At 39.8% G+C, this 18,988-nt stretch overlaps 1 protein-coding gene across 4 annotated transcripts in view; it reads left to right on the plus strand.

Moving 5' to 3' along the window:
• The window catches only part of foxn3 (forkhead box N3), a 408,688-nt gene that overhangs the window by 13,922 nt on the left and 375,778 nt on the right, over positions 1-18,988 (plus strand). For 2 of the 4 annotated variants that reach the window (XM_068038573.1, XM_068038577.1), the window contains exon 1: positions 17,372-17,569. The exons of 1 other annotated variant lie outside the window; for it this stretch is intronic. The gene's annotated coding sequence lies outside the window, so the exon portion shown is untranslated. Of the gene's footprint in view, positions 1-8,999; positions 9,258-17,371; positions 17,570-18,988 lie in introns of those variants that run through there. One more of the 4 variants, XM_068038575.1, reaches the window with a different exon arrangement.

Consider the following 18,988-nt stretch of genomic DNA (forward strand, 5'->3'; position numbering starts at 1 on the left):
GTACTGATGTGCTGGGCTCCCCCATCATTGAGGATATTTGTGGAGCCATCTCCTCCTGTCAGTTGTTTAACTGTCCACAGCCATTCACGACTGGATGTGGCAGGACTGCAGAGCTTTGATCTGATCCGTTAGTTGTGGGATCACTTAGCCCTGTCTATTGAATGCATGCCAAACAGCAGAAGCAGCAAGTAGTTCTGTGTTGTAGCGTCACCAGCTGACACCTCATTTTGAGGTATGCCTGGTGCTGCTCCAGGCATGCCTTCCTACGCTCTTCGCTGGCCCAGGGTTAGTCCCCTGGCTTGATGGTAATCGTAGAGTGGAGGACATGCCAGACCGTGAGGTTACAGACTGTGGTTGAATACAATTCTGCTGCTGCTGATGGCCCGCATCACCTCATGGATGCCCATTTTGAGTTGCTAGATCTGTTTGAAATCTATCCCATTTAGCACAGTGGTAGTGCCACACAACACGATGGTGGCTACCCTCAATGTGAAGACGGGACTTTGTCTCCACAAGGGCAGTTCGGTGGTCACTCCTACCAGTACTGTCATGGACAGATGCATCTGCAACAGATAGATTGGTGAGGACGAAGTCAAGTAGGTTTGACCTGATGCCATGAGACTTCATGGGGTCTGGAGTCAATGTTGAGGACTCTCAGGGCAACTCCCTCCTGACTGTATACCACTGTGCCACCACCTCTGCTGGGTCTGTCCTGTTGGTGGGACAAGACATACCCAGGGATGGCGATGGTATCTGGGACCTTGTCTGTAAGGGATGATTCCATGAGTATCATTATGTCAGGCTGTTGCTTGACCAGTTTGTGGGACAGCTGTCCCAATTTTGGTACACTCCCCCTGATGTTCGTAAGGAGGACTTTGCAGGGTCAACCGGGCTGGATTTGCTGTTGTTGTTTCCAATGCCTAGGTCGATGCCGGGTAGTCTGTCCAATTGAACTTCACAAATTGTAAGGAGTTCTTTCCTGTAGGAGTGGTGTGGAAACACATACACTTAATATTCCTTATGGTCTACAATATATATCCAACAGAGACTTTTCCCCTCTTTGTCCTGGTATATTCCAGGTTCCATTCTTGGCCCCTTCCGCTTTCACTATATGCTTTGCTTTAGTGACATCATCCAGAATCAAGAGATCAGGTTCCATATGTTTGTTGATTATGCCCATGTTGACGTTTCTGCTGCTTCTGATACTACTTTTGCTGCTCAACATTCAATTCCCTATTTGGCCTTGTCTTTGACTGATCACATTTTCCATTAGCTTAATGTAGGTAAGACTGATTGTGGAGCCTCAGTGTTGCATGACCTGAGCTGTTTCCTTCCTACAAGAATTTTATTATCGAGGCTGTCTCCTTACCATGCTCCTCAGCCTTGCCTCACTCTACTTCACTCACCCCATTCAGCCCTATATCCTTGCATGCCCTTTCACTTTTCTGATAGTGGGCTACTGCTTGCTTCTTGCTCTCTCTGCACCACCAAACATGGACAAAAGAGCTGAACTGCAGAAGTGAGGTGAGAGTGACTGCCCTTGACATCAAGGCAGCCTTTGACCAAGTATGGCATCACGGAGCCCTAGAAAATCTGGAGTTAATGGGGATCGAGGCCAAACTCTCCACTGGTTGGAGTCATAACTAGCACAAAGGAAGATGTTTGTGGTTGTTGGAGGTCAATCATCTCAGTCCCAAGACATCATTGCAGGAGTTCCTCGGGGTAGTGTCTGAGGTCTTCAGCTACTTCATCAATGATCTTCCATCCGTCATAAGGTCAGAAGTGGGGATGTTTGTTGCTGATTGTGCAGTGCTCAGTACCATTTGCGACTCCTCCAGATACTGAAACACCCCAAGTCCATATGCAGCAAGACCTGGACGACATCCAGACTTGGGCTGATAAGTGGCAAGTCACATTTGTGCCACACAAGTGCCAGGCAATGACCATCTCAAACAAGAGAGAATGTAACCATCTCCACACGATATTCAATGGCATTACCATTGCTGAATCCCGCACTATCAACATCCTGGGGGTTAGCATTGATCAGAAACTGAACTGGCCCAGCCATGTAAATATTGAGGCTTCAAGAACTGGTCAGAGGCTCAGAATTCAGTGCAGAGTAACTCTCCACCTGTCTCCCCAATGCCTGTCCACCATCTCCTCTCTCGCTCTCGCTCTGTTTCCCCCCCCCCCCTTTGTTTTCAAAACTCTACGGATAACTCTTCTTTCTGTCCCATTTTTTTGCTCCTTTTGTGAAGTGCTTTTAGTATTGTTGGTATGATATGCTTCTAATTATTGCCAACTTGTGATGCTTATTAGTCAGTGTGACACCACAAATCATTTAGGTTTTGACACAGGCCTGTGCTAATTGTGTAATACTGGGACAGATTTGATTATTGGGAGAAAATCACCATATTTTTGGCCACTTTGGTTCCCCGTTTCTCTTTCCATCAAACCTCCAATTTGCCAGGCCTCCATTTCCTCTCTGGTCCAGGTCCAGTTCCAGTACTGGTCCATTTCTCCCAAGTGCTTCAGCCCTATTGCTTATCTTCCTGTTCAGCTTGAGTACTTTAGCTCCCTTTTCTGCCTCACACCAAGGCTTGATCTCTATAATCCAGCCTCACTCTTGTGCCTTGCTTTCTCGTACTCAGTTGATCGCCTCTATCCCCAAAGCTCTTCTTATTGCTCCCTAGTGCTATGAGTACAGTTTCTAGCCTGAAAATCCCTTTTCCAACTTCTTGTCCCCACCACACCACCCTGCTCCCCAGCATTAGAACCATGAGCAGTGCTGCAGGAAATTCTCTTGTGTATATAATAACATGTCATTCAATCTGAAGGATATTCTATGGCAGGTGCTGCAGTATTATCTTTTGTTCTGCAGGCCATAAGTTTCTGACCAAAAATGTATACGTTAATGATGCAATAATACTGCAGTACTCAAGTCTTTTCAAGCTGTGAAATTAGAACCTGCCATCTGCCAGCTTTAAATTGGTCTTTTTTTTTTCTGCAGGCTGAAGTTCAGATTGTTAGTGCAGTAAGGGTGAATCTGTATTTTTATATTTGGTGTATCAATGCCACCTTGAACAATACATTTCTCCTCAATTTTTTTTAAATTTGAGTTTGAAATTAATTTTGGTAGATTACAATCGAATGCTTCTCTGAAACTACAGGAAGGTTCTTCACACCCATTTTTGTAACCTCAATTTCATGTACACGACATCCTTCATTCTGATTCTTCGCTTTATATAAAAACAAATATTTCTGGTGATTGAAATCTCTGGTTTCAGTCCTAATTTTTAGTGTTCCCCACAAGTACTTAGATGTACCAAAAAATGTCTTTGAGATGCACTTCATGGTATGTATTCAAATGTGTAATTTCTCATCTTTCAGCTGCAAGTGTTTTGGCTAGTAAGATGAAGATTTTGTTAAATGTGATGCTAAATTAGTGAAACCTCAATTTGGAGGTTGCATCTTAGTTGCTGGCTATTGGTACATATTAGCGCATTTCCTTTTCTTAAAAAAAAAAGTGAGCTCCTTTGGATAAATAAATGATGGTGACACACGTGGCCTGTAGATGGGAGAATAGCCAGTTCACAAACTTTCATACACTAAAAGAATTGTGTTCACTTAGCAACGTTTTATATTGAAAAACTACCCAATTTCTTCCTCCATCTTTTAAACATTCATTTCAGGTGCCACATACTATCTCCTAATTGAAGATAACAAGCTTATCCAGAAATGTCCTAACAGAATACTTCAGTTAGCTACTTGGAGATGTGTGAAACTCATCTGTTCATTCATAGTTTGTCTTTCCTCCCTATTTCAGCAAGTATTTTGCCTTGTGGAGAATCACAAAGCTGAACTGCTGTCCTTCCACTCCATAGGATAGCAGCCTTCTTTCCTAGTGCACTTTAATTTTAGTTGGCCTTTTATATTTATGTCGACATTTGTGAAACTAGTTCCAAGTTTATTTGGTTTAATCTTAAATCCATATAAATATTAGTAGGAGAAAACAAGAATTGCTGATGTATGTAAACAGTCTCCCTAGTTACAAGGATTTTGGCATCTTCATTGTCAAGTCTGAATGCCCTTGTTTTACTGTTTCTATTTAAAAAATTTGGACAGGCGATTATGATAAATTGATGAAGAAAAATTTGATCCCATATGTATAATGGAAATGGTTCACACCATACCATCTTAACAGCAGCTGAAAAACACAAACTGTACATGCCTGAACCACTGCATCGTTCAGTTTATATTATTCAAAATCTTGAAGTTTTTTTCAGTTGAGTCCAGAACATCTCTGATGTTTCTTGGTAAGTACTTTGTGCAAATTATAGAAAGTTCTGCTGAATGTTTTTAGAAGTAAACTGGATATTTCATGCACTTTCAAAATCCCATGTTTCTAGTCTTAAGGATGCATGTGAGCATACGAATGAGGAGCATGAGTAGGCCACTCGGCCCTTCGAGCCTGCTCCGCCATTCAATAAGTTCATGGCTGAACTGGTTACTCCACATTTCCACCTATCCCCAATAACCTTCCAACCCCTTGCTTATCAAGAATCTATCTACCTCTGCCTTAAAAATATTCCATACTCTGCTTCCACCGCCTTTTCAGGAAGGGAATTCCAAAGACTCACGACCCTCTGAGAGAAAACATTTCTCCTCATCTCTGTCTTAAATGGGTGACCCCTTATTTTTAAACAGTGACCCCTAGTTCTAGATTCTCCCACAAGGGGAAACACCCTTTCCACATCCATCCTGTCAAGATCCCTCAGGATCTTCTATGTTTCAATCAAGTCGCCTCTTACTCTTCTAAATTCCAGCAGATACAAGCCTAGCCTGTCTAATCTTATAAGACAGCCTGTCCATTCCAGGTATTAGTCCAGTAAACCTCCAATGCATTTACCTTCTTCCTTAAATAAGGAGACCAGTACTGTACACAGTACTCCCAGATGTGGTCTCACCAATGCCCTGTATTGTTGAAGCATAACCTCACTACTTTTGTAATCAATTCCCCTTGCGATAAACGATAACATTCTATTAGCTTTCCTAATTACATGCTGTACCTGCATACTAACCGTTTGTGATTCATGCACTAGGACACCCAGATCCCTCTGTCTCTCAGCTCTGCAGTCTCTCACCATTTAGATGATATGCTTTTTTTATTCTTCCTGCCAAAGTAGACAATTTCACATTTACCAGGTCTTTGCCCACTCACTTAACCTATCTATATCCCTTTTGTAGCTCCCTTATGTCCTCCTTTACAAGTTACTTTCCTACCTATCTTTGTCATCAGCAAATTAAGCAACCATACATTCCGTCCCTTCATCTAAGTCAATTATAGAAATTGTAAAAGGTTGAGGCCCCAGCACAGATCCCTGTGGCACACCACTTGTTACATCTTGCCAACCAGAAAATGACCCATTTATGCCTACTCTCTGTTTCCTGTTAGTTAGCCAATCTTCTATCCATGCCAATATGTTACCCCCTACACCAGGAGCTTTTATTTTCTCCAATAACCTTCTGGAAATCTAAGTACAATACATCCACCGGTTCCCCTTCATCCACAGCACATGTAACTCCCTCAAAGAACTCCAATAAATTGGTTAAACATGATTTCCCTTTCATAAAACTATGTTGACTCTGCCTGATTACCTTGAATTTTTCTAAATGCCCCGCTGTAACATCTTTAATAATATCTTCTGACATTTTCCCTAAGGCAGATGTTAAGCTAATTGGCCTGTAGTTTCCTGCTTTCTGTCTCCCTCCCTTTTTGAATAAAGGAGTTACATTCGCTATTTTCCAATCTAATGGACCCTTCCCTGAATCTAGGGAATTTTGGAAAATTAAAACTAATGCTTCAACTATTTCACTAGCTACTTTTAACAAGCTAGGATGAAGTCCATCAGGACCCGGGGACTTGTCAGCCCACAGCTCCAACAATTTGTTCAGTATCACTTGCCTGGTTAAATGTAATTTTCTTGAGTTCCTCCCTCCCTTCCATTTCCTGACTTACAGCTAATACTGGTATGTTACTTGCATCCTCAATAGATGCAAAATATCTGTTCAGTTCACCTGCCATCTCCTTATTATCCATTATTAATTCCCCAGACTCACATTTTTGTAGGACCACTTTGTTAACACTTTCTTTTTCAAATATCTGTAGAAACTCTTACTATCTGTCTTTATATTTATAGCTAGCTTTTTCTCATACTCTAATTTTACCTTCCTTATCCATCTTTGTCATTCTTTGCTGAGTGCAAAAGACAAGGCTGAAGTCTTTGTAGCCATCTCAAATTCTGCTGCCTCTTTTCTAGTTTTGTGTCGTCTTCACATTTGACTACTTGGCATTGAGTAATCCATCTAAATACAAGTAATTTATGTAAATTAGAACCACTACTGTTTTATAACACAAAGTCATCCCTCTGTACTTTCCACTCTTCCCGATCATGCATAACTTCTACCAACAGCCATTTTTCTCCATTCCTAAGATTCACAGTAAATCTTAACAGCTTCATGCCGTCAGAGCTTAATTTTTTTATGGCTTGTGTACTTACCTATGTAACTTTGTAGTTTCTTTGGTTAGAATTTGTTCAAATTATCTTGGACATTTTCACTCAATGTCAGGTACAAAACAGTGAATGTAGCCTGAATAACTACTTCCTGGTATGGTCAATAACTGGACTCTTTTTTTTTTAGTTGATAGAATGTAATGTAACTCTAAACATTTCGATCGCAATATCAGCCAACATCATAATTACTGCCAGTCGGACAGTCTACGGCACATCTAAATGTTGTGGTAGATGGTTACCTTGATTGGCTACAGATGCGGCAGCACAAGCTTTTCCTTCTGACAAAAAGTACTTTGCATTGGTTGAGATTGTCACACCTAAATTCCTACATTGCACCAATGACTACACATCGGAAGTACTTAATTGCTTTGGAATGTCCTCCGGTTGTGAAAGGTGCTATATAAATGTAAGTCTTTTTAAATGAGGGTAGATTTCCTCTTGATATTTGGTAAATGAATTGAAGAGTCTCCGTTTGATCCCTGGTCTCTGTCTAATTTTATTTGATCATCTGGGACAGAGGTACACACTACAGATAGATAGATTCTGTGTTCCTGGGGGAGGGTTGGTGGGAGGGAATCAGACTGTCTTCCTCCTTGTAACTATTCTGGGACCAGGACCTTTACTGGAAAATGTGCTTGTGTGGGTGTTGGATGACGACAAGATTGGGTTTGACTGTGAAACGTCACTCCCACAATGGAATAGTCAGTTAACATTCCTGTTCAGCCTTAAGTAAGAAGCAGCCACTTGATCAATGTAGTGGAGAGATGGGGTCATACAACATGAGTCAGCACCTTCAGGAGTATAGGGAAAATGTGGGAGAAATTTGGGGACAAAATTATGTGTGTGATGTATTCATGCAAAGACTGAAGAATTCCAGTATTTCTTCAGTATGAACTGTTGACAGTTCATGTGCCCAGTCTCCAACAATGATTTAGGAGATTTCTCTTCCATTTTCTGGCAGAATTTATTTTCTGTGTATCATTGCTGTGCACAAATTGGCTGCAGTGTTTCCCTACATTACAACATTGTCCACACTTTTTTTTTAAATCAAAGCAGTTCATTAGGTGTAAAGTGCTTTGGGATGTTCTTAGGTGTGAAAGGTACTGTGTAAATGCAAGTTAATCCTTAGTTTTACAATTATTTTCTGGTGCATATTACGGTACAAAATCTGCTGCCCCGTACTGCGAGGCTCAAAGATTGCTTTGTGAATAGTTTTTACCCAGTATCAAAAGTTCCTACCATAATCTGTAATTTTTTGTCATAGGGGTCGTCAGGGGTGAATGAGAAGAGTTAGATCTGAGCTGATTTTGTATGAGTACTGATGCCTCAAATGTGCCTGTAATTCACCCCTGACCATCTGTTATTGTGTACAAAATATATCAAGCACTTTTTCATTCCTCTTTTCCTTTGTGACAGATAGTTAGTGATGTCCGGGTAAGTGGAGTGCACAAATGAGGATGTAACTGCATAGTCAGTGATTAATAATAACTGATGCCAACGAGTGTGACTGAACAATGCCAGATATCCCAACTTTGGAAACTCTGTTTTTGTTTTCCCTTCTAACCCAACTTTGGGAACTTCAGTTTTATATATGGTGTCAGAGCCACTGGTCACATCCAAAATGTTTCATGCAGGTGAATATTAAAGGTGTGTTTTCGTGAATCTGGATGGAGTATGTTCCATCAAAGTTGCCTAAATCAGTAGTTAACTGTTTTGATTTTTTCTCTATCTTGGGCAAAGCAGAGCTAGTTTTAAATGTGGGGCAATTTTGGGGACCAAGAGGAAAGATATACCCACAACAATCTTGATTGCAAAAGAGTTATCAACACAAAGCCATTGTAAAATGCTAAGTGGTGTGTGGTCATCGCATAATACAGATGTGACAACCAGGCCTTGAATGGTGGCAACATGAGACCTTTCTAATTGTGGACAGGAAGAATGGCCGATGGAGGTCGTTGAATAGGTGGTTTATGGAGCAAGAGACAAGAGAAGGAGGTGGCTAGATGATGTGATCAGTACATCCAGCCCAGTCTGCCAAGGACTGAATCAATCCACTTGCCCCCAGCTAGAAAATATCAAGGTTTTGGTCACCAACCTCCAGAGTAGAGAAGGCACGTTGAGAGAGTTGAGAAATCTGCAGTGTTTTGGAGGGAAGATGTACAAATGAGAATATAAAGATGTGTCTTGTGTCCTGTAGAGCGGTACTGTTTTTCTCCCTTCAGACCTTTTCGAAAAAGACACATTCCGTCACTTAAAATGTTGCAAGTGCAGTCTGTGAGCAACGTCGTTGAAACACAGTTACCGTGTTGCCTCCCTAGAAAGTACACTCTTTCTATTTTTCCCCTGTTATTTACAAAACGACCTTGTGAGGGGTTAGTGAGCTTTTTGAGTCACCAGCAGGAGCAGGAGCGTTAGGACCCGGAGGACATCTCTTTGCCCCGTGTGGTGCGATGAGTTGGAAAAAGACAGAAAGGAATCGAGGACGCAGCAGCTTGCGGGTTGTGATTTTTACTGTGGTTGGAATATTATTTGAGCAGCTCCGAAAGGATTTAAAAAAAAAACACTGAAGCAAACCAGTATGTGAGGATTAACGGGAGGAATATGAAATGGAAATCGTTTTGTAGCCAGGGCGGATACGGAGTGGACTAGCAGCGGGAGCAGAGAGAGCACGGGATTAAAAAGGTTACTAAATCAGCATCTCAGTCGAGGTTTTAATCTTTGCTGGCCAGCTCTGATTTCATTAATGTTTGCAGGTGCCTGGGCTGCACATTTCGCTGTCGCCAATTCTTGTTGCTGCAGTGCACAATTTTTAATTGTACACATACCTGAGTGATGCTTTCAAAATATTTCTGCATCCGGATCCGATCTACCCAAAAAAAAAAGCTCCGCCAATGTTAAAACGCTTATAGCGGTGTTTATTTGTGGGTGACCCTGTGCTGCACACAGGGCGGCAGATCAGGGTTTATGTGGCTCTTTTGCAATCGTGTATCTATAAATTCCGTAAGGGACGCGTAATTCCGTTGTTCCCTGTAGCGATTGTCATTTATTATGTGCTTCCAGTTCATTGAAACCAGAGACTTGAGCAATAGCAACCAACATTTTCAATTTATTATTCTCGCCTCGTGAGTTGCCTTTATTAAATAACTGCATGCTCCTCGCTTGTAGGTCTTCGTTGTTACAGGTTTGCCCTATTCAGTACCTCGGAATGGAGGTGTTCACTTTTTTTTAATAAAAATTAATTTTACAAAATAAGTGCAAAAATAAATTACATCGTTTTTAAGCTGACCTGACGGACGTTTGTTTGGGCCAGCGTTTTTTTTTAATGCCTCCTAACTTTACACGATTAATAAAGATATTGATGAAGGATTATTTATGGAGGGTTTGTAGCCCATTGGGGGTTAAAATATATAAAGATGCTGATGGATTTATAGCTTTCTGCAGTTTCTGACTTTTTACCTTGGATTTGGGCACTTTATCTTGCAATATATTTATAGATGTAGGAAGGCAGTATCTTGCCATATAAAGTGAATGAAGTAATGCCGAACTATAATGTCTCCGGTTGCCTCCCTCCAGTCATCTTTTACTGTTATTTTGTTCTGCAAGTTCTGAGCAGTTCAGAAAGTTGGGCTCAATATTTATATCAGAAGATGTTTTAACCGAGGTCCCATCTCCCTATTCTGATGGTTCAGGTCGATGCTAAATATCCCATAAGACTATTCGAAGATGAGCAGGGATTTCTCGTGTCCTGGCCAGCATTCACCCTTCAGCTAAATAAACGATTCACCAGTCATTCATCTCATGGCTGTGGGAAATTGGTGCCAAATTTACTAGATTTTTAAAAAGCAATTGATTTGTGTAAAGTGCATCGAGACAATTAAAGTAAATGGTTCCCCAGCACTATAGTGCTCCATTATAACATGTAGGCTTAAATATACTTGATACCAAGCTTCATTGCAGCATGTATACCAACTTCTTGTTTCCCAGGAATTCAAAACTCTGGAACTCCTCCTTTTGATCTTGCTTTCCTGCTACAATGTGGAGCATTTTAAAACCCAAACTCTCTACTGCTTGATTTATCATGCCTTCTGTGCAACTATTTTCAATATTGTTGACTTGCTGGGCAACTTGTTGGTTTTGTCCCCTTTTTGCATAGGTTTCTCCATTTTAAACAATGTAACTCTTTGGTATATTGAGTTTTTATTGGAGCATCCAAGGTGACTTTTAGTATATTCATAGCTGGTTTTAAATTCTGTGTCCAGCACTGCAACATGTCTATGTCTCTGAACGTTTGTATACATTTATGTTAAAAGTTTTGCCAAGGCGGTATGTTTGGCTTTTGTCAGATTTTCCTGAAGGGGCATTTTTTACAGGCTATTTTCCTTTGCTGACACAATACTGCAAAGAAGTGACGCACTGATTAAATGTGTTTTTGTACTAAATTTCTCAGTCTTAAAAAATGTATTGGTGCCTCATGTGTTCTGCCTCACTCATGTTCTCCTTTATAATTCTAAATAAATTATTTCCTTATCTCAGCTGGACCTTCTTGGGGAGGTGTCCAGTACAGGTAGATGCTTCCCTAGAGGGTGTAAGATAGTGGGGTGTGTCAGACTTCTCTAAACTGTACAAGGAACTCAATTTTATGATTTTGTTTGAAAGAAAATTTCCAAATTGATTCTAGATCCTTCCTTACTATACTGCTTCATCGTATGTTTTTTTTCTATTTTTCACCATTTTTGTTTGCATCCATTGTGTTGATGAGTATGTTTAGCAGAGGGCAGAACTGACTTCTACAACACTAATAGGGGGTGATCAACCAAATGTCTTCTCTAAAGCAAAGTATATTAAATAATAAAATGCTGGAGTGATACACACTTTTACGAATTAGGAGCAGAAGTAGACCATTCGGCCCCTCGAGCCTGCTCCGCCATTCAATAAGATCATGGCTGATCTGTTTGTGTCTTGAGTTCCACACTCCCACCTACCCCTGATAATCTTTGATTCCCTTTTCTAACAAGAATATTTCTGCCTCCGCCTTCATGCTAATTTTGTACTGGTGGGAAAAATTGTTAGGCAGTATTTATTTGAAAGTTATTTTGTGTTTATGTAAACAAGATACTGTATTCATTATCACCACATGTATGCAGCAAAGCCAGTGCAGTTGTTTGATATCATTTAAAAACTAGTTTTCAAAAATTATTGAAATAGTTTTGGCATGGCTGAGTTTTCAAATTACTATATTGATGAAATAGTATGAATACAATTCAATACCTTTTCCCAAATACAGATTTATGAAAGCTAACTTTTGGTGTCAATATTGTAACAATGGGGTAAGATTTCCTCTGCATTTATTTATTTAGCGATACAGCACTGAAACAGGCCCTTCGGCCCACCGAGTCTGTGCCGACCAACAACCACCCATTTTTACTAATCCTACATTAATCCCATATTCTCTACCACATCCCCACCATTCTCCTACCACCTACCTACACTAGGGGCAATTTACAATGGCCCATTTACCTATCAACCTGCAAGTCTTTGGCTGTGGGAGGAAACCGGAGCACCTGGTGGAAACCCACGCGGTCACAGGGAGAACTTGCAAACTCCATTTGGTGCAGCAAAATCATAAACGTTGTTACAAATGTCTTTATAATTTTGCTGGACCTCGGGCACCGAAAAAGTCTGTGCTTCTGTGTTTGAACGTTTTTGTACCATTTGATATATCACATAGCCCAACCTTTGGGGAAAAAATCTTTTTCCTGTTCACTTCTAATCCCGAATGCTATTCTAATCCCAAAATTGGACAGAATTTACTTGGTAATTTTACTGGCATAAGTTGAAGGAATCTTCATTGTATTTTAGTGTAGGTATTCTGTAGTTCTCAAAAGCTTAGTGATCACTCAACAGCTGTTTTTAATATTTATTGACCTTTCTTGTGGGAAATGCTGTTTTCAATGGAGTAATTTTTTTTCAAAAAAGGCAGTAGTTTTTGTGGAACATGTTGTGGAGGGGGGAGGGTTGAATATTTTAATTTTGTTACCAAAACTTGTCAAATCCAAATGAATTGCTGTTTGGAATCAAGTGATTACTGTGTCAGCAACTGTCACTGTTGCACTCTTTTGAGAAGAGGAATATGGTATTTAACATTTGAGTGGGATGGGCTGCCTCTGGTCAGTAACCCTAAAAGGTGACCTGCATGTTGCAGTACATTTTGTTGTTTTAAAAAAAAAACCAAATAAAATCCATACCTCATTGATATTTTACCAAGGTCAATACTTTGTGTGCATTTGATACAGAAATGACATTGATTTCTTGGAATTTTGTTGCCCATACAAACTAAGGCTACAAAATTCATAAATGCTGTTTCAGAAAAAGCAGATTTAGAGACATAAGCACTGTATGCGGAATGAGCCCATCTAGTAAATGTGTTTCTTATAATACAAAATACAGTTTACAGGCCAAGGTAGGTGGTCTCAAAAGCCTTGTTAACTGGATTTGTGATTTTACATTGTTTTTTGGTCAGGGTTACAGGTGGAAGAGAGAGAGAGGAACTAACCATTTCAATTTTCAAAGGGAATTATACTGAAGATAATTTGAAATGTTATTTTGTATTTAAAAGGCTGTATTAAGTTGCAAAGAGGTACAATTTTCACTCCAGTTAGTAATTTTACTGCACACTAGCATTGTGCAGCTTAAATTATTGCTGTTCCAGTAAACCAAGATATCTACATCAAATAATTTGCATGGCAACTTTCACGCCCTCAGAATTTCCCAAAGTGCTTTGCAGCCAGTGAGTTACTTTTAAAGAGTCGTCACTTGTTATGAAGGCAAATATGGCAGTCTAACACAGCAAGGTCCCGCAAACGGCAAATGAGATTAATGACTAATTTGTTTGGTGGTGGGTGAGGAAATGCAAATAAGACCATATGGAGTACAGATTAAAACTCTTTTTACAGCCTTTTGCAAAGAGGTGCTGTAAATCAGAAAAATGATGTTGCAATTTCTTTTCTGCCAATCTTTTGCATATCTGTGGAATTATAGAATGATACAGCCCAAAAGGAGGCTATTTGGCCCATCATGCCTCTGCTGGCATTTTGAAAGCTATTCAAGTAAGCAAATGTTACAACTGCAGTCACAAGTTGCTTAATCATCACAATTTCCCCTGCAAATTTTTCCTCGCGTATTTATCCAATCTTTTTTTTGGAAAGTTTGTTAGTCAGTCTGCTTCCACCACTTTTTTTTTCAGTAGGTACATTTCACATCAGAACATGCTGCGTTAAAAAATTCTCATCTCCCTCTGGTTCTTTTGCCAATTACCCTAAATCTGTATCCTCTAGTTACTGCCCCTCAGATTGGAAACAGTTTCTCCCGATCTAATCTATCAAAACCCTTCATGAGTTTGAACACCTCTATAAAACTTCTTTGCCCTAAAGAGAGCAGCTTCAGCTTCTCTCCAGATATCTGAAGTTCTACATCCCTGTTGCATTCTAATAAACCTCTTCACCCCCTCCTGAGGTCTTGACAGAGGGAACAAAAACTTAGGTTCCTGATTTAACCAAATATCTACTTCCCAGAGAGAAGTCCTCTCGCATTGTAAGTAAACTAACTGCTAATGATTTTGATGCTACTCTTGTCTTGTTTACTTTTGTCAGTTTGATGTCAATTAAGTAAAAGAGAAGCTGTTATTTTATTGTCTTTTTCTCCATTTTAGTTTACAGTTCAGTGATGACTGGCTTTTGTTAGAGTTTTGGGAGGAGCTGCAGAACAGTATTTGTTCTGAAGTTTGATGTGGGAAGGGGGTGACAAATAGAGGTGGAAGGAGAGAAACATATGGAAGACCTATTGCTTGCTGTTACTCATTTAAAAATCAGTGGAAGTACATTTCATGTCAGTAGGCCCTGTTTGAATAAACTCTGGATTAAACAAATAATGATGTGCTGCCAAACCTTTCCATTGAAGTCAAACCAATAGGTAAGACAAAATAAAAGCAAAATACTGCAGATGCTGGAAATCTGAAATAAAAACAAGAAATGCTGGAATCACTCAGCAGGTCTGGCAGCATCTGTGGAAAGAGAAGCAGAGTTAACGTTTCAGGTCAGTGACCCTTCTTCGGAGCTGACAAATATTAGAAAAGTCACAGATTATAAACAAGTGAGGTGGGGGTGGGGCAAGAGATAACAAAGGAGAAGGTGCAGATTGGACCAGGCCACATAGCTGACCAAAAGGTCATGGAGCAAAGGCAAACAATATGTTAATGGTGTGTTGAAAGACAAAGCATTAGTACAGAATAGGTGTGAATACACAATAGGTAAGACTGCACGCTGCTTTTTAAATCTTGAGTTCAGTGAACTCAGAACTGGGATAGTCTAGAACCAAAGTTCTCGACCCCTCCTAGTTCTGAAGACAGTAGCAAGTGTGGTTTAATGTAATAGATCTGATAGATTACTGGCTGCTAACCAGTGATATTTTCAAATACTACTTTTATCTTTGGGGTGGGGGCAAATCAATGAGTAAATGCATTAAAACTTAACATTTGATGTCCAGTGGCAAAATTTATTGTAATGTCCTGTTGCCTGTGATAATTGAATGAGTCCATAATTTTTCTGGGCCTGATTTAAAGAGTGATGCTATTGAAAATAAAAGACTACTGCATTGAGATTTGAAGAACTTTGTCTTTCTTGAAAGGAGAGGATATCACAATTAAGCTGTTCAAATCATTATCCCTGAAATGTTTAATATGTTAGTGAATTCAGTCACAGCATTTTAATAGAGAGGACTGGCCACTATCCAATGGTCTATCTGGGCTATTAATTTTGTTTTCTTCATTCCTTCAGGTGTTTAAAAGGTACTGCATTCATTTTATTTGAATCACAACATCGTAGAATAGTATAGCACAGGAGGTCATTTGGCCCATTGAGTTTCTGCCAGCTCTTTTGCAGAGCAATCCAGTTAGTTCCACTCCTCCACTCTTTTTTTTTCCCCTTTTTCCCTGCAGTTTTTCCCCCGAATATTTTTATCCAGTTCTCTTTGGAAAGCTATTATTGAATTTGTATCCACCACTCTATCAGGCAGTGCATTCCAAATCCTAGCCCCTTGAGTGGAAAAAAAAAAGTGATTCCTCATTTTGCTTCTGGGTCTTTTGCCAATCACCTTTAAATCTCTGCCCTCTGGTTATTGACCCTTCAGCCATTGGAAAACCGTTTCTCTTTATTAACTCTTTATTAAAAACCCTTCAAGATTTTAAATATCTCTATCAAATCTCCCAACATTCTCTGGTCTAAGGAGAATAACCCCAGCTTGCCTAGTCTATCCTTGTAACTAAAAGTCCTCATCCCTGGGGCCATTCTAGAAAATCTCTTTTGCAGCCTCTCCAAAGCTTTCATGTTCTTCCTAAAGTGTATTGGACATAATGCATCAGCTGAGGATGAACTCGTGTTTTTTATAAGTTTATTTCTGTTTGAAGAATGCTCAGTGTGATGGTGTGCATTGGTTGAGATGTGCTAATGCATTGCTTACATGTGATGTAATTGTGACATGATGTTCAGCTGCTCCAGCTCTTCTCCCTCCTCGTGACAAAGCCTTTTACTGGAAACACTGAAATCCACAGTGCTTAACATTTATGACATCTGCAAAAGTATGAATTGCATGAGCACTCTTGAGACTTGCTCCTGACTTAATGGCCATTTCTCCTGAATTGAGATCCTTTTGAATCCACAAAACTGACCATTATACAAAAGTCTGCTGCAGCTTGAATTCTTTCAAAAAATTGTCTGGTATTCTGATCCAAAGTGCAGTTTGCTCCATTACTGAAGTTTAAACCATGCCCTCTTGTGGAGGAGTACTGTTGTTGAGAGGCTTGTGTGGCTGTAAAGGACGTGTTTAGATTCGCTCGTTGTGCTGGCACAGGAAGTTCAGGGTGTCCAATAACCGACCAGAGGCACAGTTGCCATGGAGATGAAGATAAGGCACCCCCACCTTCTTAAAAAGGATATCTGTATTTCTGTTCAGATCCATGAAGCATTAGCCTCTGCTCACTTTCCCATGTCATCTGCTGAAACCCGAGCACATGCCTGTCAAATGAAGGTCATGTATTCAGTTGCTGACGTGGTACCAAAACTTTAGTCAGCAAGGTTTTTCCCTTTTTTATCATAATACATGTAACCTTATAAGTACATTTTTCTTAAGAGAAATTGTAAGTAATGTTACACTTAAGAATTCAGTTTGTTTTCTTGTGATTAGTTAGCACGATTGTTGCAGAAAGTAAACTGGCCTAAATGTGGAACTTGCTGCAAAATATCTGCATGGAGAAATCCATTTTGGGCAGCTGTCCATACTGTGTCAAACAGTCTGTTCTCCATGTGAATGCACTGCAGCCTGATATCCCAAAAGTCAAGGTTGTGTTTGCTTGATTCTAAACTACTCTCTGAAACCTGCAGCTTGGGCGTCTTTCATGGGAGGGTATGGCTGATGTTTTGGCTTTGTTTATTTGTCTATTGGTGTACAGTTGGTTAATGATGATCAGCTGCACGCATATATTTAAATTAAATTCGTGAACAAAATCATCATTTTAAAACAAAAAACCACAACCATAAAAAGAGCTATTTGGCAAAACTAGTAAAATAATTTTAAAAATTGCAGTATACAATTTATTTGGAAAGCTTTTAATCTTGTATTAAAAAGAATGCACAAATAAAAATGAAGTCTTAGAGCAGCATGTTTAAGTTTAAGGATTTCCTGTTGGTGGGAGCTGTTTTTTTTTATCTGAGGGAAGGTCTGTTGGCAGGAAATGTGTCAGTCGCTTGTTTTCATGAACTGAAGGAAGTGAAAAGGATTCGATGACTTGCTGACTCTGTACAGTTCCCTTCTGTTTTCAAAGCGTCTTTAAACACGGTTTATTTCACTGCTGTGCAACACCAGTCATGGGCTTTGATCTTCACATCTGAATTTGGAGTTTGGGGAAGCAATACTTGGAGAAAGTGATGCCGTTTTCTTAAGAGGTATTGAAGTCTTGATGTTTCAGTATCTTCAAATTGAAAGTATGTTGAACTATGGCTACTGTCAGATGTCCTTGTCCTCACTGTTTGACATTCTGAAAATAATTAAACTATCGACGGGCAGCTGTGGAAAAAGGTTTGAGTGTAGTGGGTTTGCACATTTGGCTGTTAGTAATTGGGAAGACATTTACTTCACTGTCTCCAGTTCTAAGCTGCTGCTTTCAGTAGTCTCCTCAGCAGCCATATGTTGAAGTAGCTGCCTGATAGTACTTTGGTTTATGTAATCAATTTGTGTTCCTTCTAAAACCCTCACAGTTCAGGATGTTTTTTTAATCTTTTTTTTTTAAAAAGGCACTTTTGTGTGTATACTTTGGGATGAACTAATCAATAATATGAATTAGTTTGACTTTTTCCCAGATGTATCTCCCAGTTCCTAGTTTTTAATGTTTTCTTGTTTAGAAAAGAAAATAGACAATGCATTCTGAAGCAAAATACTACAGATGCTGGAAAGCTGAAATAAAAACAGAAAATGCTGGAAATACACAGCAGGTCTGGCAGCACCTGTGGAGAGAAAAACAGAGTTGACGTTTCAGGGCAGGGAAGAGGTTTTGGAAAAGAATGAAATGTGATCGGATTGGAGGTGTTCAAATAACAAAAGGAGGTGGTAATGGGACAAGTAAAGAAACAAAAGTTGGCTGTAGAGGAGGTGTAAATGGGAATAGTAGTATCATTACCAACAATTGCTGGTGAAAAAATGGGGGTAGAGGTTATGATCTAATATTGCTGAACTTAATGCTGGATCTGGAAGACTGCAAAGTGCCTAAGTTGAGGTGGTGTTTCTTGAGCTTGTGTTGAGCTTCATTGGAAAAGTTATATTATTTCCAGGATCTCGCTTCTTTGAGTCTGCTCATTGTGCAGAATATTCAGATCTCTGCTTTGCTACCAAAGAGTATTTACTTAATCTATATATTTGAGGACTCTGTTAAATTTTGATCAAAAATGTAGAGCTTCGTGTGAAGGCCTCAGCATTAATGACCCGGTGAATGCCAAGTAACAAACAGCGCTTTTATTTTTCATGTACCGTGACTGTTTGAAAATTTCCGGGTTGGAATTGCTTTCCCAAAATTGCCAAATGTAAATTTTTGAAGGAAGCAAACCATATAGATATAAAGTGATAGTAACTTGCACATATAACACATTACGATTATAAGTAGGTGTCATCGAGTCTGAGTAGTTACACAACTCTTTTCATTAAGCAGAAATTGTATGGTTCTGAAGATCAGTGTGACCAAATAATGATTAGACTTTTCCCCTGTGCTTCCGTGAAGTACAGGGGAATTGTTACAGCGCAGAAGGAAGCCATTTGTCCCGTCGTGTCTCCACTGGCTCTCTGAAAGAATAGTTTACCTAGTGCCATTCCCT

Source organism: Heterodontus francisci, chromosome 9 (genome assembly GCF_036365525.1).
Source record: "Heterodontus francisci isolate sHetFra1 chromosome 9, sHetFra1.hap1, whole genome shotgun sequence".
Classification (NCBI taxonomy): Eukaryota; Metazoa; Chordata; class Chondrichthyes; order Heterodontiformes; family Heterodontidae; genus Heterodontus; species Heterodontus francisci.